This window comes from Podarcis gaigeae (genome assembly GCF_964106915.1).
Source record: "Podarcis gaigeae genome assembly, chromosome: 16".
In the NCBI taxonomy this organism is placed as follows: Eukaryota; Metazoa; Chordata; class Lepidosauria; order Squamata; family Lacertidae; genus Podarcis; species Podarcis gaigeae.
This window is the reverse complement of record NC_139693.1, coordinates 9,232,085-9,242,250: the sequence shown is the minus strand read 5'-3', so window position 1 is coordinate 9,242,250 and position 10,166 is coordinate 9,232,085. Positions and strand designations below refer to the sequence as shown.

Sequence of the window (10,166 nt, the reverse complement as noted above, 5' to 3'; positions counted from 1 at the left end):
GCCACAAATGAAAAGGCATAACTCAATGCTGGCTGGCAAATTCTTTAACCGTCTTTATGGAATAAAAAGGAATACCTTCCTGAAGAAACCAGAGGCCTTTCTCTTGGGCATGGTCGGCCAATTGGTGCTAAAGAAGGATAGAATTTTTTTTATGCATGCTACAACAGCAGCAAGGATACTTATTGCAAAGTATTGGAAGACACAAGATCTACCCACCCGGGAAGAATGGCAGATGAAGGTGATGGATTACATGGAACTGGCGGAAATGACTGGCAGAATCCGAGACCAGGGAGAAGAGTCGGTAGAAGAAGACTGGAAGAAATTTAAAGACTATCTACAGAAACATTGTAAAATTAAGGAATGTTAGAAGGATGCTGGAATGAAGCTATGTGGTTTTAGCAGTAATGTTATAAAGGATTAAGTAAAAATGGATTGTTAACAGGTCAGAATGTAAAGTTACAATATATTAAGATAAATTAGTAAGATAAAAATAAAGATGGAAAGGATTTGCTGAAACAACTAATGAACTAGAATACAAAAAAGGGAGGTGTGAGGAGGTCAAGGAAACAAGCAAATGAAAGATAAGACATGGAAAGATGGATTTGTTTTTAATTGTTTTTATTTTTTCTGTATTTTGTATTTTCTGTTTTTCTTTTTCTTTCTTTTTTATTCTTGTAACTTTTTGAAATACCAATAAATATTATATATATAAAAAATAAAATACAGTGGTACCTCAGGTTACATATGCTTCAGGTTACATACGCTTCAGGTTACAGGCTCCGCTAACCCAGAAATAGTGATTCAGGTTAAGAACTTTGCTTCAGGATGAGAACAGAAATCGTGCTCCGGCGGCGCGGTGGCAGCAGGAGGCCCCATTAGCTAAAGTGGTGCTTCAGGTTAAGAACAGTTTCAGGTTAAGTACGGACCTCCGGAACGAATTAAGTACTTAACCTGAGGTACCACTGTACAAGGAAAATACACAGCAAAACCAACAGAGCATTAAACAGGAGGATCCTGGCGTGACTTCCCATAATTGTACCAGAAGAGACTTAACCTGTTGAATTTCTGCCTGCTATACAGCACAAGAGCCCTGTTTCCCCCCATGCCAACCAAAGCCTAGGTTGCCATCCTGTACCTGCTTACCTGGGAGTAGGCCCTATTAAGAGACTTCTGAGTAGACATGCCATACCTTTGTAACACAAGTTTTTTAAAACAGTGCCTGGTGTTTAGCTCCTGCACAGAAAGAGGCATGCCTGAGCCTTTTTGTAAAGTTTTCAGATTTGCTTTTTGGTGAGCGAGGGGGATTTTTTAAATAAAAAAATCATTCTACTACCTTTATTGTATAGTAGTATTTTCAGAAAGTAACTTCTATTTCTATGGGTTCCAAGCTGTTTTTGGACTACAACTCCCATCATCCCTAGCTAGCAAGACCAGTGGTCAGGGATGATGGGAATTGTAGTCTAAAAAAAAAAAAGCTGGAGACCCAAGTTTGGGAAACACTGGGTTAGACGCTTGGAAGTCGGAAGAGCTCGCTGATCTGGCCTAGATCACTTGAGCTTCTGTCTGCTGTAGATAATGTGTGAACACTGGTGGTATTTTTTTTTTAGTGTGTTTATACGGCCATTGCATCAATGCTCTGTGCTATCCAAAAAGGAACCTCCTTTGTAGACTGGTCCAGGCTTTGGTGGATGGTGTGGAGGTTGCCGAAATGCAGGTGGAATTTCTCCCCAGGGGCTCCTCCCTGCTTGGCTCCAGGTGATGCAGATGTTATTGATGTGTCTCAGGTAAAGGTTAGGCCTCTGGGGGAGAGGAGGCAAGAGAGCTTTGTTCCAAATCAGACAGGTGATTGCATTCTGGCACTCTGCAAAAACGCCCATGGCGTCGCGATGCAGCTCATGTTCCCGAACCTGAAATTATTGCGGGTTGGCATAGAAAGTTGGTGGAGGAAATATGGGAAGGCCGGGAGGGGGGAATGAATGGTTGTGTATTTACAAGCCTGCAACAAAATGTTGCTGCGTTCTGTTCAGCAGCTCTGTTCCTCCTCTCCCTGGTTTTCCACTCTTGACCTCCCCAGCATTTAGCATTCTGTGCTCATTTGGTTTCTCCCCACCTGCAAACGAGTTTTCCCTCCTCCAGATCTTTTTATTGTTGCAGAATGGGTATAGCTCAGTGGTAGAGGACCTGCCTTGCATGCAGAAGGCTCCGGGTTCAATCTCCAGGGACGTCTGGGAATGTCCCCTGCCTGAAATGATGAGGAGCCTCTGCCTGTCAGTACAGTGGTACCTCGGGTTAAGCACTTAATTCGTTCCAGAGGTCTGTTCTTAACCTGAAGCTCCACTTTAGCTAATGGGGCCTCCTGCCGCCGCCGCTGCGCCACCGGAGCATGATTTCTGTTCTCATCCTGAAGCAAAGTTCTTAACCTGAAGCACTATTTCTGGGTTAGCGGAGTCTGTAAACTGAAGTGTATGTAACCTGAAGCCTATGTAACCCGAGGAACTGCTGTATAGACAACACTAAGCTAGGTGGGCCAAGGAAGTGTAAGATTGGCAACAGAAGGTAATGAAATACTCATAAATACAGTGGTACCTCGGGTTACATACGCTTCAGGTTACAGACTCCGCTAACCTAGAAATAGTGCTTCAGGTTAAGAACTTTGCTTCAGGATAAGAACAGAAATCGTGCTCTGGCAGCGCAGCAGCAGCAGCTGGAGGCCCCATTAGCTAAAGTGGTTCTTCAGGTTAAGAACAGTTTCAGGTTAAGAACGGACCTCCGGAACGAATTAAGTACTTAACCCGAGGTACCACTGTACTGGAAAAATAACAACAGTAAGAAGTAAAATGTACAATGCGATCAAAATAAACAATAGTTTCAAATGATATGTAGATATACAATAAGAATTCAGGTTTTGGTGTCCTCGGGTGTCTTCCCGTGTAAAAGTTGGGGTGTCTAGGCGACGTTTCGACGAGGTCTCACTCGTCATCTTCAGGCTGGTGCTTTCGGCTTCTTGTTACTGGAATTGTATATATAGAAGGATTTATTCATCTACAGACATTTTATGGACAAATGTGGAAGGAGAATAACAATATATTAAATGGATAAAGACAATGTGAAAAACTTAGAGGCGATATAAAGAAGTCAGAAGAAGGAAGGAGGGAAGTCAGCTCTTAGGAGTAAGTACAAATGTAAAATGTAATAGAATATGTATATGTAATATGAAATTTATAAAACTAATAAAGATTATATTGGGGGGGGGGGAAGCTAGGTGGGCCCAAGGGTCTGCGGAAATTATAAGGCAGCTTCCTATGTGTGAACTGTGCTACCTTTTAAGATGTGTTAGTTTGCTCTAGGGAAGTTTCTGGTGACAGATGTCCACTGTGAGAAGCAATTTCATCTTGTCTTCTTTGCCAACTTCCGTGAATCCTGCTCAGACAGTTACTTTTATCTGTCTTCAAGGGCTGGGCTAGGAGGCTGTGTGTTTCCAGACTCTGAGCTTTGCACAAAGCCAAGGATTAGCTTTGGAAAGGAGGTGGGTCATTAAAAGTCTGCAAGGTTGCCTAACCTCATCTATGCTTGCTGGACCTCTCCAAACTGCAGAACTGGCATTGCTGCTCCTGCTGCTGCTGATTAAATTTGTATACCCACAGGTCTCAGGGCAGTTCACAACATAAAATCACTATGTTGTTGTTGTTGTTTAGTCGTGTCCGACTCTTTGTGACCCCCTGGACCAGAGCACGCCAGGTACTCCTGTCTTCCACTGCCTCCTGCAGCTTGGTCAAACTCATGCTGGTAGCTTCGAGAACACTGTCCAACCATCTCGTCCTCTGTCGTCCCCTTCTCCTTGTGCCCTCCATCTTTCCCAACATCAGGGTCTTTTCCAGAGAGTCTTCTCTTCTCATGAGGTGGCCAAAATATTGGAGCCTCAGCTTCAGGATCTGTCCTTCCAGTGAGCACTCAGGGCTGATTTCCTTCAGAATGGATCGGTTTGATCTTCTTGCAGTCCATGGGACTCTCAAGAGTCTCCTCCAGCACCATAATTCAAAAGCATCAATTCTTCGGCGATCAGCCTTCTTTATGATCTAGCTCTCACTTCCATACATCACTAAAATCACAATACAAAAACACAAAATGCATAACAATACAAAATTACTTCGTCGTTAGGCTGAGCTTAATCTAACCAAAGCTTAGGAGAATTAAATACAGCCTTTTGCTCCTCCAAAGTCCCGTTTTGCTCATGCAAGGGATGCGTTCCACGTTTGTAAGCAGTTGATCTTTTAGTGTGGCCTGCACCTGCACTTTGGAACTCCCTGCCTGTTGACACCAGGCTGTATTCTTTCTGGCACCTACTAAAAGCATTAAAAAATAAATAAATAGCAAAAGCCCATCCAGACACATAGAGCATGGAGATAGAGGTTTTCATCTGGTTTTTAGCTCATCGTTGACTTGAACTTTTAAAAAGGGTTTTCAATTGTTGTTTTTAAATGTTTACAGATAATTTCATTGTGCAACATTGATTGTATACCACTTTGGTTTTTTTTAATAAAAAAAACACACAATCAAGTGGCATATTAATTTTATGAAATAAAACCTTGGTTTAAGAACTTAATCTGTTCCTGAAGTCCGTTCTTAAACCAAATCCGTTCTTAAACCTAGACGTGCTTTCCCTAATGAGGCCTCCCACCGCCCGTGCCCTTCCACTGTTCGGCTTCCGTTCGTAGACCGAGGTAAATTTTGCAAACTGGGACACTACTTTCCAGTTTTGCGGTGTTCGTAAACCGAATAGTTTGTAAACAGGACTGTTCGTAAACGGAGGTTTGGTGACTGGGTTTGTTTGTGATAAGGTAGGGTTAGTCTGGGTTTAGTTTTGGCTCCTAGCAGAGGGGGGGGGGCAAAAATAGGAGCCCTGAGCCTCAGTCAGAGGATGCAGGATTTAATTTGGGCCAAAGCTGAAACTGAAGTTAAACCCCAGAACTATTTGTTGGGTGCCCCCTACTTCAGCGCTGCATGTAAAGTGTGTGGGATCAGGACCCTCCCCTCTCACCCATTAGATTTAGTATAAACATTAGAGAACAAGTTGTGCTATTATAAAGACTAAGGTCTTAGAAGCAAATTACAGAGAATATTGTAGAGATTAAGACTTTAAACCATATTTTAACTGCTGCCATAATTGTATTGTTTATCGTTATATTGATTGATAACTTAAAACTTAATTTTACTGTGTTTCTGATTTGTTTAGTATGGTATGTGAGTCTGGTCTGGGACCGTAATAAATTCAATTCAAATTCAAACGTTAAGAACATCGAAAGAGCCCTGCTGGATCAGGTGTTGGGCAAAAGATTCCTGCGGGTTGGACAAGATGACCCTTGTGCTTCCGTCTGACTCTACAATTCTGTGATATTTCCTTGATAATGTCAGGCCAGAGGCCCGTCTAGTCCAGCATCCTGTCGACCTGAGTGTGATAGTGTTCTCTCTACTTGTCATTTTCAGTAACTGCTAGGTAAAGGTAAAGGTAAAGGTACCCCTGCCCGTGCGGGCCAGTCTTGACAGACTCTGGGGTTGTGCGCCCATCTCACTCAAGAGGCCGGGGGCCAGCGCTGTCCGGAGACACTTCCGGGTCACGTGGCCAGCGTGACAAAGCTGCATCTGGCGAGCCAGCGCAGCACACGGAAACGCCGTTTACCTTCCCGCCGGTAAGCGGTCCCTATTTATCTACTTGCACCCGGGGGTGCTTTCGAACTGCTAGGTTGGCAGGCGCTGGGACCGAGCAGCGGGAGCGCAGCCCGCCGCGGGGATTTGAACTGCTGACCTTTCGATCGATCGGCAAGCCCTAGGCGCTGAGGCTTTTACCCACAGCGCCACCCGCGTCCCTTCTCAGTAACTGCTACTTAGCGGCAAATATTTCTGGGGTGAGCTGTCCCTGGCAATGAGTGGCGGATTCTGGAGTTAACACCTGCCTGAGTTAAAGCTCCTTTAACATGCAAGGGAATCCTTGCCATGCATGACAGCACTCCCCCCCCCCCCCCCGCTCTTTCATTAATTAGCATTTCACTCTGGGCAATTCCAAATGGGTTTCCTCTCTGAATTGCAATGCAATCCCACCACAGCCTCAAGAGAGACTTAAAAAGGGAGTGTTTGTGGTTGGGAAAGCCAGGCATTTAAGCTTCTGGCATGGAGTGTGGTGTGTATTTATTTATGCTGCTTTATTTATGCAACAAGAGAGGAGGGGAAAGGTTGTTGGTGTGGGCATGAGGATGCCCAATTGTTCTTGATTTGATTGGCTTCCATTATGCTTTGGGGGCAGGTGGGTGATATTGAGTAAGATGCATTTGGTAGTCCCTACTCTCCTCTCTGTTGCTGTTGTTGCTGTTGTTGTTGTTGTTGTTGTTGTTGTTATTAATCACCTTCCCTTTTTTTAAACCCACACCCATAAAATATAAAACCAAACTAATCTAAACAAATCCTACCAACCTAGCAGTTCGAAAGCACGTCCAAGTGCAAGTAGATAAATAGGTACCACTCTGGCGGGAAGGTAAACGGCGTTTCTGTGCGCTGCTCTGGTTCACCAGAAGCAGCTTAGTCATGCTGGCCACATGACCCGGAAGCTGTTCAGCGGCTCCCTGTCCAATAAAGCAAGATGAGTGCCGCAACCCCAGAGTCGGTCATGACTGGACCTAATGGTCAGGGGTCCCTTTACCTTTACCTTTGATCTAAACAAATATGGAGTGGGGAGGGGAAAGAGTAGTGTAATACAAAGTCCTTTTTCACAGGTAAATCTTAACTTAACACACACAGAGAAAGGTGAATATATACATTACCAAAAGAAATGTTATCATAGTTAATCAGACCTTAACCTAATACGGTATTTATCTCTGACTTTGTCCATGGAAAGTCTACGTTTGTCCGCAACTTGTTCATATGTAGTGATTTTGTATATACCTTCAATCCATTTGTTAACGGGAGCTGCGTTTTTTATTTCCCCTGTTTGTCAATACCTGTCTTTTTGCCGTAGTAAGGAGAGTTCATTCATATTGTCCCTTTGTTTAGGTTCCATGTCTTGGGTGTATAATTCGAAAGGATGTTTTCCTCACAAATTTAAGATTATTCCGTACAGGTCGTGTTGATCGTCTCTATTACCTTCCGTCAAACATTTATCAATATGGGACATTGTAGAAACATATGTTTTAGAGAAACATTATCCCTGTGACATCTCCAGCAGCTAGATGTCTTAGGTAGTCTTTTCATAAACATGTGTAAAGGAGTCCAGAAAGTTCTAAAAAATATTTATTGTTGTATGAGTCTGAATTTGAGGTCCGGAGACTCCCTTGTTTAGTTTGAGCCAGTAGTGACTGGTGGGGTGGAAGGCAACTCACAGCTCCGACCCTTGAGAGAAGGCCTAGCTCTACCTGGCCTTCCTGGAAGGCAACTTTTCACCTAACCAGAAAATATGTATAATTCAACATTTGCTCCATACACTTTAAAAGCACTGTGATGCTCCTCTAAACAAGCTGCCTTTCATTACGCTTGCAGAGAGTCATTAGAAAAGCCCCGTTCCTCTCCCAGTACGTTTCCGAGCACAATTCAAAGTGTTGGTGCTGACCTTTCAAGCCCTAAACGGCCTCGGTCCAGTATACCTGAAGGAGCGTCTCCACCCCCATCGTTCTGCCCGGACACTGAGGTCCAGCTCCGAGGGCCTTCTGGCGGTTCCCTCGCTGTGAGAAGCCAAGTTACAGGGAACCAGGCAGAGGGCCTTCTCGGTAGTGGCACCCGCCCTGTGGAACGCCCTCCCATCAGATGTCAAAGCGATAAACAACTACCTGACATTCAGAAGACATCTGAAGGTAGCCCTGTTCAGGGAAGTTTTTAATATGTGACATTTTAACGTATTTTTCATCTTTGTTGGAAGCCGCCCAGAGTGGCTGAGGAAACCCAGCCAGATGGGCGGGGTACAAATAAATTATTATTATTATTATTATTACTACTACTACTACTACTAGAACTACATTTCCCAGAGTTCTCTGTGAAGAGGGACTAATTGTTAAACAATTATGGAAGCGATAGCTCTGTGATGGGGCCTATTGGGGCCTCCTGACAACTTTCCGCACCCTCAACAGCCATGGCTGCCCCCAGAGAATTCTGGGAGTTGGCGTTCATTCAGGTTAAAAAAGGTAAAGGGACCCCTGACCATTAGGTCCAGTCGTGGCCGACTCTGGGGTTGCGGCGCTCATCTCGCTTTACTGGCTGAGGGAGCTGGCATACAGCTTCTGGGTCATGTGGCCAGCATGACTAAGCCGCTTCTGGTGAACCAGAGCAGCGCACAGAAATGCCGTTTACCTTCCTGCCGGAGTGGTACCTATTTATCTACTTGCACTTTGACAGGCTTTCGAACTGCTAGGGTGGCAGGAGCAGGGACCCAGCAATGGGAGCTCAGCCCGTAGTGGGGATTCGAACCACGACCTTTTGGAGTCCTAGGCTCTGTGGTTTAACCCACAGCGCCACCCATGTCCCTCTCATTCAGATTAGGAGAGTCCTAATTCCCAGAGTTATCTGGGATGAAGAGAAGATCTATGATTTAACCTCTCTGGGGACTATAGCTTTAGGAGAGGAACGGAGCGGGGGGGGGGGTGTCCCTAAACATTTCTCGGCACCCTTAAACTACAGCTCCCAGAATCCTTTGGGGGGGAGCCATGAGCCTTTAAAGAGGTATCATAGTGCTTTAAACGAATGTTGTAGATGTGGCCTTCCCCTCTGCTCTCTCTTCCCCTGCTGCCAACTTAGCATCTGGGAAGACTAATTAGGTACCTCTGGACTTAGGATGGGGTTGCCATGGAAACCCGGTGGCAACGCTCGCATGTTGTTGGGTGGGGTAGGAGAGAGCCCCTCTCCGAGAAATAGATCCATTCTGTTGTTGTTTGGGGCAGAGGGAGGACGGATGTCAAGAGAGATCAGTGGCATTTCCTCCCTCTGTGGGTTTCTGTGTGTATGTAATGGAGCCCCAGGCAGGAAGGGCCGAGTTGCTGGCTGGCGGTTGGCCCAAGGCCCCTGGCTCCCTTTAAATAGACTACAGCTGACTTGCAGATAGGCAGGCATGAAAACTTTCCAAGGGGGGAGCCCAGATGCACCTCTTGGTCACGATCGGTGGTGGAGGGTGGGAAATAATAGTCTGCATTTCTCACACACAATCCCATTAATATACCTGCAGGAAATCTCGACTCCCCCCCTCTCCAATGGGGAATATTTCCTGCAGGTGTATTAATGTGATTATCTGTGAGAAACGCAGGTTTTGATTAAGCATTGGTTTCCTATACACACAATGGAAGATCTCCACCTTATTGGCCAGCGGGCGTCCTCCCTGCTCTGTGGGGACAAAGGTTGCCTAAGAGCCTACTTGAATCGAGTCCCTGCTGTCTCTGGCCCTACATCCTGTTTCTCACACTGGTCCTCCGGCCCGATGTCTCCAGGAAATGGACAAGTAGAGACTATTGAGGTGAAGAAGAAGGGGGCAGAGGCCGGAGAGAGAACTGTGAGTTGGAAAGGGTGTCTTTTCTTTCCATCTTCTTCAGTATCCTCTAGGAAACACGCCAAACTTTGGTACTTGGGACTGGGTGTGGACTGTGCGGCTGCCTGATGAATGGGACACAGCTATGGGCAGAGTTGAGGGTTCTGTGGAGAGCAGGGGGGGGTAGATGGGGGGGGCGGGACGACTATGAGTGACAGCCAGAAGGCTGAAAGGGAAGGTGTGTCCAAAGTCAATAACTGAATATTGCTTTATATTTATTAGTAATTTTGTATTAATGTAACATTTTTATAAGCTAACTGTGCAACTTTTAATACTTGTTTCAGTTGTCTGTTGTTGCTTTAGTTGGTACATTGCTTAGAATTACACACACACACACACACACACACACACACACTGCTTTTTTTCTGGGGTACACATACCCCTAAACATTTTGTGAATCTAAGTTTGGCCTCATTTAGGGGCAGTATTTCAATATGAGTAGGAAAATGAGAGTACTGCTAAACATTTTTAAAGAAAAAAAAGCTGTGTGTGTGTGTGTGTGTGTGTGTGTGTACATACATACATATACATATACATACACACCTACACCCACCCACCCACACATATATATATATATATATGTATATGTATATATGTATATATGGGGCAGTAT

At 45.0% G+C, this 10,166-nt stretch overlaps 1 protein-coding gene across 1 annotated transcript in view; it reads left to right on the top strand.

Moving 5' to 3' along the window:
• Positions 1-10,166, top strand: part of KCNN3 (potassium calcium-activated channel subfamily N member 3) — a 99,488-nt gene that overhangs the window by 31,197 nt on the left and 58,125 nt on the right. The gene's annotated exons all lie outside the window — the stretch shown is intronic.